This window comes from Felis catus, chromosome A1 (genome assembly GCF_018350175.1).
Source record: "Felis catus isolate Fca126 chromosome A1, F.catus_Fca126_mat1.0, whole genome shotgun sequence".
In the NCBI taxonomy this organism is placed as follows: Eukaryota; Metazoa; Chordata; class Mammalia; order Carnivora; family Felidae; genus Felis; species Felis catus.
In genome coordinates this window covers 137,915,209-137,928,221 of record NC_058368.1, presented here as the reverse complement: position 1 = coordinate 137,928,221, position 13,013 = coordinate 137,915,209, and positions in this window count along the sequence as shown.

The following is a 13,013-nucleotide window of genomic DNA, read 5'->3' as shown; positions in this document are numbered from 1 at the left end:
TTCTCAGCCCCCACCCATCCCTAATGTTAGTCTTGGCAGCATCCAGCCCGTTTCCCCCACATTAACCCCAAGCTCCTCCTCCCTTTAAGTCTCAGCTGCAGTAATGAAATGCCCAGTTGCAAGAGCTGCAGATTAATCTTCTGTCCCAGTTCTTCTTTTTTTCCTTCTTCTTTTTTAATGTTTATTTTTGAGAGAAAGAGAGTGGGAGCAGGGAAGTGGCAGAGAGAGAGAAAGGGAGAGATTCCCAAGCAGGCTCCCCACTGCCAGCACAGCCCACTGTGCAGCTCAAACTCACCGACCAGGAGATCATGACCTGAGCTGAATTGAAGAGTTGGACATTCAACCAGCTGAGCCACGCAGGTGCCCCTGTATGTGTATTTTTAAAAGGTATATCTATGGAAGTGAAAAACTAAGTCTGAACTCTATTCTTTAGTTGCCCAGAGAAGGAGAGAAATTCAGAAGCTCAGAAGCTACTAATGATCACAGTGAAAAAGGAAGTGAGTTGGAGTGACTGGGGATTTAGCCAGGGAGCCTTTGAAGATAAATTAGCTTCAACTCCTTCAACCCTTTTGGGGTCCCCGAAAGGCCCATTTCCCCTCTGCTCCACTTCTTTAGCCTCCATCTAGATCCTCACCCTAATCTTGTTCTAGCATCTTCCCTTTTCTTCCCAACCTCTTGTTTTAGATGCAGAAGTATAAAGGAAGGGGATCCCCCATTTCTTTACGGTGGTGAGGGTGAAGGGTAGAGGAGAGATATAATGAAGTTCTAGACATACCCATTTGCAGGTTGAATAGTGCTATTAGAAACGCCTTAAACAGAAAGATTGGGCTTACTCAGTAGGCCATAGAGTATGCTAGAAAGAGAACTGGCCCAGGAACCTGAAACTTTCCTTCCAGGTTTGGCTCTGTACCCAGCACTTTGGGCAGATCACGTAACTTACGTGCTAGCTTTGCAAAGCATCCATTTGTATACCTTTCAAGTAGAAATTATGATATCTGCTCACCTCACAAGACTGTAGGGGATTTTGGATTATATAAACAGGCAAATAATGCTTTGAAAGACACAAAAATACAGTGTACAATAAAGGTCGTACCTTAAATAAAGGTCGTACCTTAAAGAATGTGCACACATGGTCCCTGACTTATGCTGGTTTGAGCTGTGTAACAGACCAGGATACTCACTCTTGCTAGCAGGTGAAACATAATCTGACAGGAGGCTTTAGCATGGGATAGGGAAACTGAAAATGCAGACTTCACTGGATAGTGCTAAGAGGGAATGTAGACTTTTAAGACCCCCAAAACATATCTTTGGAATCTTAGGGTTCCAGTGTTACACAGTAAGCATGGACCCTTCCTGAGCCCACTTACCAGGCCCAGTGGTGAGGCACTGGCTGGCCACCTCTTGCTATTCTCATTTTCCGCCACTTCTCTCAGAAGATACATTAATGCCTTTTCTTGGACTCTAGCCTTAAAGTACTCCCCCAACAGGAGAAATCATGACTGAATAACCCAAATGCATTGATTTTTCTCTTCCTACCTGTGATTTTAAGCCTCTTGAAGGCAAGAATTGCATCAAGCTTATTTTTATATCCCCAGTGCCTAGCCCATTGCCGGGTTAACAGTAGGCACAGGCAATGATTATTGAATAATGGAAAGAAGAGCTGCTAGAGAGATGAACAGAAGTATTCCTACAACAGTAAGTGGAAAAGTAAAGCTTTGACAAAATATTTCCAAAATTCAGTTGGAGAAATAAATGTGCAATAATCTAGAAATGTTTTTTAAATGCTTTTCTTTTAATTTTTTTAATGTTTATTTTTGAGAGAGGAAGACAGACTGCAAGTGGGGGGAGGGGAGCAGAGAGAGAGGGAGACAGAGTCTGAAGCAGGCTCCAGACTCCAAGCTGTCAGCACAGAGTCCAATGCTGGGCTCGAACTCTCAAACTGCGAGATCACGAACTGAGCCAAAGTTGGATGCTTAACTGACTGAGCCATCCAGGCTCCCCTAGAAATGTTTTTTAAATGTTAATAAAGAAGGATTGAAATAGCTCTAGCAGATACCACCTAATAGAAAATTACGGAAATTAAACCAGTGTGGTATGGGCATGAGAATTGAAGGTCTAAAAAGACCAAAAGAAGGTCCAGAAAGAAACATGAGAAAAATTGATGTATAATAAAGGTGATACCTTAAATCAGTGAGGGAAGTATGTACAGATGGTCCCTGACTTATGGTGGTGTGACATAACAATTTTTTCAACATTAGAAGGTGCTAAAGTAATAGCATTCCGTAGAAACTGTACTTTGAATTTTGAATAGTGATCTTTTCCTGGCTAATGGTACCCAGTACTGCATTCTCTTGTGCCGCTAGGCAGTAGCAGGGAATTGCAGCTCCCTGTCAGGCCCCTGATCTCAAGGGTACTAACCACCATTCCAGTTTTCACTTTCAGTATGGTATTTAATAAATTACATGAGATCCTCAGCACTTTATTATAAAATAAGCCTTGTGTTAGATTACTTGCCCACCTGTAAACTAATGTAAGTCTTCTGAGCACATTTAAGGTAGGCTAACTAAGTAAGCTAGGATGTTCCGTAGGTTAGGTGTGTTCAGTGCATTTTTGATTTACGTTATTTTCAACTTATGGTGAAATTGTAATTGGGACATAACCTTACTGGAAGTTGAAGATGTCTATCATTCAGTACATGGCATTAGAACAAACTGGCTATTCGTTTGAAGGAGAGAGTTAAGTCTAGCATCCTTTTCCATACCTGACCAAAAAATTTTCACATGGATTTAATGTAAAAAGTGAGACATACAAATTATATATAATAAGGTATGAGTATATATTTTAAAAATCGTAGCATGGGGAACATCTCTCTAAAAATGACCCTGAACGAAGAAACCATAGATGTGACCACATACAACCCCAGTGCTGCAGAAACCAGTCAAAATACAAATTGGGACAAAGTCTTTGCTTATATATGGGAAAAGATGAATATCCTTAGTAAATAAAGGTCCTCATATATCAATAAGAACCAGTCCCCAAAAGAAATTGGGTGAAGAAGGTGAAAGGGCAGGGCGCCTGGTTGGCTTAGTCGGTTAAACATCTGACTCTTGATTTCGACTTAGGTCAGGATCTCACAGTTCGTGAGTTTGAGCCAAGAGTCAGGCTCTCCCTCTCTCTGCCTCTCCCCCAATCACGTGCACTCTGTCTCTGGCTCTCTGGCTCTCTGGCTCTCAAAGGAAATAAGCTTAGAAAAAAATGAAAGGGCAATTTGCAAAGGAAAAAAATCAAATATTTTTTTGGATATATGTGTTCAACCTCAACAGCGACTAAGGACATGCCAATTAAAATAATGAGATTTTTAGTTTTACTATTTTAATGGTGAAGACTTTAAAAAGAATATGGTGCTCAATACTGGCAGGGCTCTGGGGAAACAGGCACTCTCGTGTCAAATGGATTGTTCAGGCGCAGGTGGGACTTAGGATGGGGTGTGAGAGAAGGGGGTGGAACAGTCATTGGTGGAGAGCACAGTGCCCGAAGAGGTTGGGTATGTTATTAGTCCTACCTGGCCTAGCTGGAGAGTTGATGAAAGTTCTCTTGGGGTAGGAAGATGGACAGCAGGAGAACAAGGGAAAAACAGATCCAAGAAGGTTCTAGGAAAGTGAGTGATTTCTGATGCCATTACAGCTACATTTCCCTTCATAAATTTTTCTTTGCTCATGCCTTTGATTTTTACAGAGCATCCCAAAAACAACTCATTACCCAGCACACATTTATACTGGTTTCTTTTAAAAAATTGTGTTACTTACTTACTTACTTACTTACTTACTTACTTACTTATTTAGAGTGAGCATGGGGGAGGGCCAGAGAGAGAGGAGGGGAGAGAATTCCAAGCAGGCTCCAGACTCTGAGCCTGACACAGGGCTCAATCTCACCGTGAAATCATGACCTGAGCCGAAACCAAAAGTCAGATGCTTAACCCACTGAGCCATGCAGGTACCCCTAAAAGTTGTGTTTATTTTCAACATTTACATCAAGAAGTGTAATGCAGTGATAGAAAGAAACCAGGACTGACATTTAAGTGTTGTGCAGATAGCACAGGCACCCCTTGTGGGCAGGGCAGGGTAACAGTGAGAGCTTCCAATCTCAGTTTACTAGCTGTGGGGTTTCAGGAACATCATTTAGTCTCTGAATTTCTTTCCTATATGTTTATATTTCTGTAAGAGTAATACCACTTAACTTTACAATGTTATTGGAAGGAAAATTATGTATGTAAAATCCTGAGAGTATGTGCTCAATGAAAGTAGGTTCTCTTCTTTGCTAAGAACAGCAGCAAAGGGGTCGGTTAGTTACAGGTGTCACTACTCGTTTCATATGTGGTCTTTTTTCCATCCCAAACCAGCTCTGAGGCCTCATACTGCCTGAGGGTCTTGCTTACCCTTGATAAAGGGTTTGGGGCAAAAATAAATAAATGAATTTAAAAAATGAGCTGCTTCCTATTTTGTTGTTCTCCAGGCTGAGAGGAAGGCTGTGGCTCCTGGTACAATATTGATGGGTTCAGTCCAGCAGGGCTGCCCTCCATCTTCCTGGCTGCACAGGCTCATGTGCTATGGCTTGCATAACAACTGGAGATTATATGACCCCATCTGGTGAGGAAATGGAGAACAGAAGGCAGGCAAACAGGAGCCCCGAAGAGCCTTCTAAGTTACTTTAATCAAATTGGAAGGGCAGTCGTCTACTAAATGCAAATGACTATTTGAATTTGGGGATTACCTGTGACCGTCATAGTAAGAACGCAAAACCACATGTTAAGGCTCTTCTAATGTTGAAAAAATTGTTATGTCACACCCCCATAAGTCAGGGACCATGTGTACATACTTCCCTCATTGATTTAAGCTATCACCTTTATTATACACTAATTTTTTTCCAGTTTCTTTCTGGACCTTCTGGACCAAAAGGTCAGGGATGGAAGCCCACAGTCAGCGGGGGCATGGTGGATGTTCGATGGTTCCATCTCACACTGAGACACATGGCATTCAGTCAGGTGGCTCCTGGCATGGCTGTTGCTATGTTGCTCTTGTCTTTTGAGAGGTACTGTGGTGTGTTTAAAAAAAAGAAAAAGAAAAAAAAGATTGAGTGGTACCCGGGTGGCTCAGTCAGTTGTACGTCCAACTCTTGATTTCTGCTCAGGTCATGATCCCAGGGTCATGTGATCGAGTCCCGTGTCAGGCTCCATGCTGAGTATGGAGCCTGCTTGAGATTCTCTCTCTCCCCTTCTGCCCCTCTCCCCCACTTATGCACTTGTGAGTTCTCGGTCTTAAAAAAAAATAATCGACATCAGAAATGGAAAATCAAGATCTTAATCACCCCACTGCTATCTTCCTGGTCAGAGGTGCCCAAACCTTAACCTGCCTCAAAATCACCTGGTAGGCTTGTTGGAGGCACAGGTTCAAGAGCCCCGCCCGCAGAATTCCTGGGGTAGGGACCTGAGAATGTGCATTTCTAACAGACTCCCAAGTGATGCTGTTGATGCAGGTACAGGTGTTGGTGCCCTAGGTAATTTTTAGAGAGGGTGTGGCCTTGATGCTAGGGGATCCACTCTGAAGGTGAATTTGTTCCCCTTCTCCTCTCCTCCCTCCTGCCACTCGGACCAGTCTTCTCTAGTTTCAAAAAAAGAAAAATCATTATCTCAGTTTCTTCTGTTTAAGACAAGGGATTTATCAACTGCAACAGAAATGACAATTTCTAATAGGGGTACATTGACATCCAGAATTCAATCCCCGACACTGTTTAAACTTTAGGAAAATCTGGAAAACGGGACAGGAAGGAAGGAAGGGCTAAAGGAATGAAGGCAACCCGCCCAGGCCTCACACCCAGATATTCTGACTTAATTGGTTCAGGGTAAGGTCCTGGCAGGAATATGTTTTACGAGCTCCCCATGTGACTCTAATTTGCAGCCAGGTCTGAGACCTGCTGGTCTACATCAGTGGTTGTCAAATTTGCCTGCACCCTGGGAGCATTTGGGAAGTTTTAAAAAAAAATACTGATACTTCTGTCCCATTTTCAAAGATTCTGATTTGGAATGGGCTGCAGCTTGGGCAGACAGAGTTTTTAAATCTTCTCAGGTGATCCTACTATGTCTAATATGCAGGTAAATCTATTCTGGATTTAACAAGTCAGATTGATGGCTTGGTCCTCCTCTCCAGACATTCTCTACCACACAGATTCTCAAAACGTATTCCCTCAGCCAGCATGAGCACCACCTGAGAACTTTTTAGAACTGCAGTCTTTAGGCCACACCTCAGATGCCCTGAATCAGTAATTGAGTTGTAACAAGCAGCAATCTGTGTTGTAACAAGCCCTCCTGGGACTCGGATGGACCCTGATCTCAGAGAAACACTGCTGTGTTATCCTGGCTGTTATCTGAAGGTTCTGTTTGCCATCCTCCCAGAGACCATCCAGCCTAAGAAGCAAGGACTTCAGTCCTCTGAATGTTGGGCAATACCAAATCCCCAGTTTCTAGATGAGCAATGCCAAAATTCTTGGTGTGACTGAGTTTTTATATAATCTGTGAAGTTTTTGTTGGCTGGAAATTGATGGCATCAAGTTGGGAGTGTCACTAACGGGCTGCAGCTGCAATCTTGGTCAAAGTTCTAAGCAAAGAAGAGCTAACAGGAGGCAGGCAACATAAAGCAAACATTGATCCCTGTTGTCTGGGATGTGAAATAAGATCATGAAATATGAGGGGAGAGGATGGAACTCAAGGGTCCGTGCTAGGAGAAACCAGGAGAGCCCTGGTTTGGGAGTCTTTCCTTAAATGCTAATGCCCTTAAACGTCTTTATAGGGACTTGCTTGCTTGCCAAGGAAAAGAGCCTGTGTGTACTGTGTTAAATACTGAAAGAATTGATCATGTCAGAGCCAGGCAGAGTAGCGCCCACACAGCAGCCTAACTGAACACAGTAACATCAAGGAGTTTGTACAAAGGAGACTTGACCTGCTTGACAAAGGACTTCTTTGTGTACTCCCATAAAACCAGTTTATTCTGATTCAATTCAGCCCCGGGTTAGATGCTGGGAATTCTAAGATGGAAATGACATCGAACCTGCCTTCAAGTGGATCATACTCTCGCAGGGGAGAAAGGCAAGCAAGTATATTTCTACACTGTGCTGATTGCTGTTTGTGGACGCGGTGCAGCGGAAATGCAGAGAAGGATTAACACTGGATGAGGGTTGGCTTCATGGTCAGGGAAGCCTTCATGGAAGCAGACACTGGAGCTGGATTTTGGAGGGAAAATAGGTTGTTTGGCTGTCAAGGTGGGTGGAGGGTTTCAACCTGGGCAGGGTCTGAGGTGGGGGCTGGGGGGGAAGCAACCCACTGAGTATTGTTAGGGGGTAAATCATGAGATGGGGAGTGGCAGAGGATGTGATGGTGACTTGAGTAGAGGTGACAGCTTTTTAGGCTAAGCTTAAGGAACTTGAATCTGATCACACTGATCTGTGGTTGGCAGACCTAGCTGATGACCAGAATTACCTGGGGAACTTGGACTAATTCAGTAGGTCTGAGTGGGCCCTGTGATGTGTGCTGCCCAGGTGGGCAGGGAGGGAGAGGCTGACCAGGAGAAAAGAGGCTAGGAAGAGCAAAGTGGCAAGAGTGGGTAGTTCTGGAAAAGCAATTTGGAGATTAGCCCAGTGGATTGTGGAGTAACTGGGGGTCTTCCCCACTTTCAAAAGGAATGTTTAGATTTTCGAGACTGGTTTTTGTGAATCTTTATTCAATACTTGTTGCAGAACATTTGCTGATGTGCATTGGGCCAGTAAGTGTTATCACCGCCAGTCTGGGTTTGGCAGAAGCCCCACCTGATTTTTTTGCACTGTAAGTCAATTCACGTAGTAACAATAGTGGCAACAAATGAGGCGTGATAAGATTTACGGTTATAGTAGGCACTTATTAATATGTGTTTCCTAAAACTTGATAAAAATACATGTTTAAATTTACTTTAAAATTACTACAAAACAAAATGGATAGGCATGAATTCCTCTGAGTGAAGACAAGATTGGTCAAGGGTGAACTATAGGCACTAATACTGAGTGTCTACTACAAATAAGCACATCAGTAAAGGAGCTTAAAGTGGAACAAATCCTTGAGCCAGAAATAATAATTGGCCGGAAATTCTGTTGGGAAGCACTAGTTTTTGAAGCACATGCCTTCATTGCCTTGGAAAAGTCAAGCCACAGATTTTCCAGGTGTCTTCTTTGGAACCAAACACTTGGCATTTGAGCTCTCTGACTGCCATAAAAATATGAAACACATGAAAATAGCTCTCCCCCAAATCATTGTTTTATTATGTTGTGAGCTGACTTACATGAAACGAATAACATAAACTATCATAGATTCTCATCATTAAGCATTATGTATCATGATGTGTTAGACTGTATTTTCCAAAGATGGTAGTAATAATATCTCCCACACACACTTTTTATGGGGTGACTTTGGCACTCTGCCCATTGAGAGTTGGGGTCTATATTCCTTTTACAAATTAAATTGTGTTTCCCTCAAAATTCCTATGTTGAGGTCCTAATCCTCAGCACCTCAGAATGTGGTCTTATTTGGAGATGGAGGTCATCAAGTTAAAGTCATTAGGGTGGGTCCTAATCCAGTATGACTAGTGTCATAAAAAGGAGGAAATTTGGGCACAGGGGCACACAAAGAGGGACAGCGATGTGAAGAGACACAGAGAGAAGACGCCCATGTACAAGCCAAGGAGGGAGGCCTAGAAGAGATCTTTCTCTCACAACCTGGAGAGGGAACCAACCCTGCTGATACCTTGTGGACATCTAGTTTCCAGAACTGTGAGACAATACATTTCTGTTGTTTGAGTTCCAGTCTGTGATGCTTTCTTATGGAAGCCCTAACAAAGCAATACAGTTCTCCTTGAATATGAGGGACTTGTGACTACTTATATAGCTTCCTAGGCTAGATTACAGAAGGCACTAAAGCCTCCATTGGTTCTCTTGGAGACTGGTCAGCTGTGAGGATGTTCAGGCCACTTGGAAAGGTCACATGGTGGTGTTCTAACTGCCAATCCCAGCAGACAGCTAGCATCAGCTGCTAGAAATGTTAAATAAACGCTCTTCCAAATGATTCCTGTCCCCAGCCCTGGGTCACCCCAGCTTTCAAATTTTCCGACTGAGTCCCTGGATAGTGTAGTAGAGACCTATGAACCCCTGTATGAATTTCTGACTTGCACATGTCTTGAGTATAATAAAAGGTTGTTTCAAGCTAATGAATTTTGTGGTAATTTGCTACATAGTAGTTGGCAACGTGTCTTTAAAATTATCTTTTTTCACAAAATGTTTGTACCTTATATGGCTGGTATTTTATTGAAACCATTGGGTTCCTTAGATTCTTCATGATGGTCACCACTTCTCTTGACCCTTCATGACATTAGGCTCAGATATTAGGAGCAGTAGGTGGCCCTGCCATAAGCCAATTTAATAGACCACGAATGAATGAGTTTCAGATGAACTGAACAGGACAGACAACAGTGGCTCAGGGGTGAGGGCAGGAATTTTGGAACAACTTCTGAGGTGAGTAAGAGTTTACTAGCAAGGTTAATGCGGTTTGCCTGGAGCAGAGAAGGAATCTTTGAATCCCAAAAGGCGACACTTTCCTCATCTGGGGCACAGAATCCAGGAAAAAATAAAGCAAAAGTGCCAACCTGTTGTGGGGGGCAGGAAGTATTGGCTGTTCCAGAAAAAGGAATTGGGAAGCAGACTGAGGCAGCTTGTGAAATCTCAACCAAACTAGGGAGCACTGGCAACCCACAAGTTACGTGTCTGAATACCTCATAATCAGGGTCAGAAAGGGAGGCACGGACCAACCCGCACTAAAGAGCTGTGTTTATTCAGGCTCAAGGTATCAAACATAAGGAAAATGCAGTTTGTAAATCTGCCCAATTATTTCCTGGCTTGCTCTTCTTCTCAGTTTTGTGCTTTGCTTTTCATTGTTTTTTTTTTTTAATGTTTGTTTATTTATTTTGAGAGAGAGTGCACACATGCATGCTTGTGAGTGGGGGAGGGGTAAAGAGAGGGGGCAAGAGAGAAGCCAAAGCAGGCTCCAGCTGTCAGCACAGAGCACAAAATGGGGCTCGAACTCATGAACCATGAGATCATGGCTTAAACCGAAATCAAGTCAGACACTTAACCAACTGGGCCACCCAGGCACCCCAACCTTTCATTATTTTTTGAGCATTATTTTTTGAGCAATTCTAAATTTTGTTAGGGACTGGAATTAAAAAAAAAACAGCTTTATTGAGGAATAGTGGACATCCAATATAATCACATATTTAAAATGTACAGTTTGATATATAACCATTACCATAATCAAGATAGTGAACGTATACCTTATTCCCAAAAGTTTCGTGGTCCTGTTAAGTCCCTGCCTGTGTCCTTTCAAGTCCTCCTAAGGGCTGGGGGAGTTTTATTCCCCACACTTCAGCCTTGCTTGGGAAGAATATTGCCCCTAGTGGTAATGGCCACCATGCTTGCTGAAGAAGTCTTCCAGATAACAAGAAAGAGGTTCTGTTTAATGGTGTGTGAGTGGGTGCGTGTGGGTGGGTGTGGGTGTGTTACAAGCCCTTTTTTGACTTCCCTGGAAAGACCTCATGAGGTTGTGGTTCTGTTACCTGAAAACTTCCTGAGTATAGTTTTTCTTTCAAGCACGTGCTTGTCCACACTGATAGGCATTGTGCAGGAGACACAAGGGATGAATTCCCACCTCATACCTGTTAGGATGACTACTATTAAAATAACAAGTGTTGGTGAGCATGTGGAAAAATTGGAACCCTTGTGCACTGTTGGTGAGATTATAAAATGGTATAGCCATTATGGAACACAGTATGGCAGTTCCTTAAAAAACTACAATCAGAATTACCATTTAATCTAGCAATTCGACCTCAGAGTATATTCCCAAAAGAATTCAGAGACTCAAAGATATATCTGTATACCTACATTCATGGCAGCATTATTCACAGTAGCCAAAGTGTGGAAGCACCCCAAGTGTCCGTCCACAGATGAGCTGATAAACAAAATGTGGTACATACACACGATGGAATATTGCTCAGCCTTAAAAAGGAAAGACATTCTGATATATCCTACAACATGGGTGAATCTTGAGGATAGGCTAAGTGAAAAAAGCTAGACACAAAAGGACAAATGTTGTATAATTCTACTTATATGAGATACCTGGGGTAATAAAATATACAGAGGGAGTAGAACAAGTGGTTACCAGGGGCTGGGGGAGGGAGGAATGGGAAGTACTGTTAAATGGATGCAGAGTCTCGGTTTTGCAAGACAAAAACAGTTCTGTGGGTGGATGGTGATAACCTTGATGCAACAGTGTGAATGTTCTGCGTGCCCCCGAACTGTACTCTTGAAATTGGTTAGGATGGTAAATTTTATGTTTATGTGTGTTTCAGTATAATTTTTTATTTAAAAAACGAGAGAAAAAGGAAAATTTTGTGTAGAATTTTTGGCCTGATCAGAAGGTTATGGTGAATTTGCTTTGTATTTTTGTCCTTTTCCTACTTTAAAACTAATACATGCAACAGGGGACTTCAGCCATAATGGTAATGTTTTCTTTTCTAAATCAAGCAGTGGATACTTGGGTGTTTTGTATTTTCAAAAAATATACATTTTGGGGGCACCTGGGTGGCTCAGTCGGTTAAGAATCTGACTCTGTTTAAAAAAATTTTTTTTAATGTTTATTATTTTTGAAGGTGACAGAGACAGTGAGTGGGGGAGGAGCAGAGAGAGAGGGAGACAGAATCCAAAGCAGGCTGCAGACTCCGAGCTGTCAGCACAGAGCTTGATGCAGGATTCGAACTCACAAACCATGAGATCATGACCCAAGCCGATGTCGGATGCTCAACCAACTGAGCCACCCAGGTGCCCCAAGAATCTGACTCTTAATTTCAACTCAGGGCATGATTTCATGGTTCATGGGATGAAGCCCTGAGTCGGGGTCTGTGCTGACAGCTGGAGCCTGCTTGGGATTCCCTCTCTCCCTCTCTCTGCTCCTCTCCTCCCACCGGCCAAAATTAATCACTAATATGTTTAAAAAATATAGACCTTTTCATTTACCTAAAATACTTCACAATAAAAACTTTAGAAAGTGTAAATATCCATTCAACAATATTTTGGGGGTGCTTTCTCTGTGCCTGGCTCTGCTTTATCATTGGGATATAGCTGTAAACAAAGATAATACAATTCCTGCCTCCACAGAGCTCACATTCCTGTGGGGGGATTGTTTGGATAAAGCACCTTGAATATAAATGATTATTTCTTTAGAATGGATCCTTAGAAGTGGAATCACGGAGCAAACAACAGTATAGACACTCCGAAGCTGCTTCTACATCCTGCCAATTGCCCTTCAGTCCCATCAGCAAACCTTGGGAGTGCCTGTTTCCTCATTCCTTGCCAGCCTTATGTAACTTTTTTGCCCATTTGGTGGAAAAATAATATCTGCCTAATTTGAATTCTTTAATTACTAGCCATTAAATTATAAACAAGATGAAACAGTTTTCAAATGTTTATTGCCTATTTTTCTTTTAAGTTTATTTTTGAGAGAGAGAGAGAGAGAGAGAGAGAGAGAGAGAATCCCAAGCTGGCTACCCACTGTCAGCACAGAGCCCAACTGGGGGCTTGATCTCAGGAACCAGTGAGATCATGACCTGAGCTGAAATCAAGAGTCAGATGCTTAATTGACTGAGCCACCCAGGCGTCCTCCTCCTCTACCTACTTCTAAATAACCCCTAGTTTAATTTACCTAGAATTTACTTTGGTATATGGGCAAAATACCTATTTTTTTTTTTTTTTTTTTTTTTGCACTCGAGAGAAGTTAATCAGGCTATCCTATACCATTTACTGAACAACTCCTTCCTTTCCTCTCTAACCTGTGGTACCACATGTGAGTCATATACTAAGACTGTGTTCACAGTTTAGGGCTTGTTTGTGGA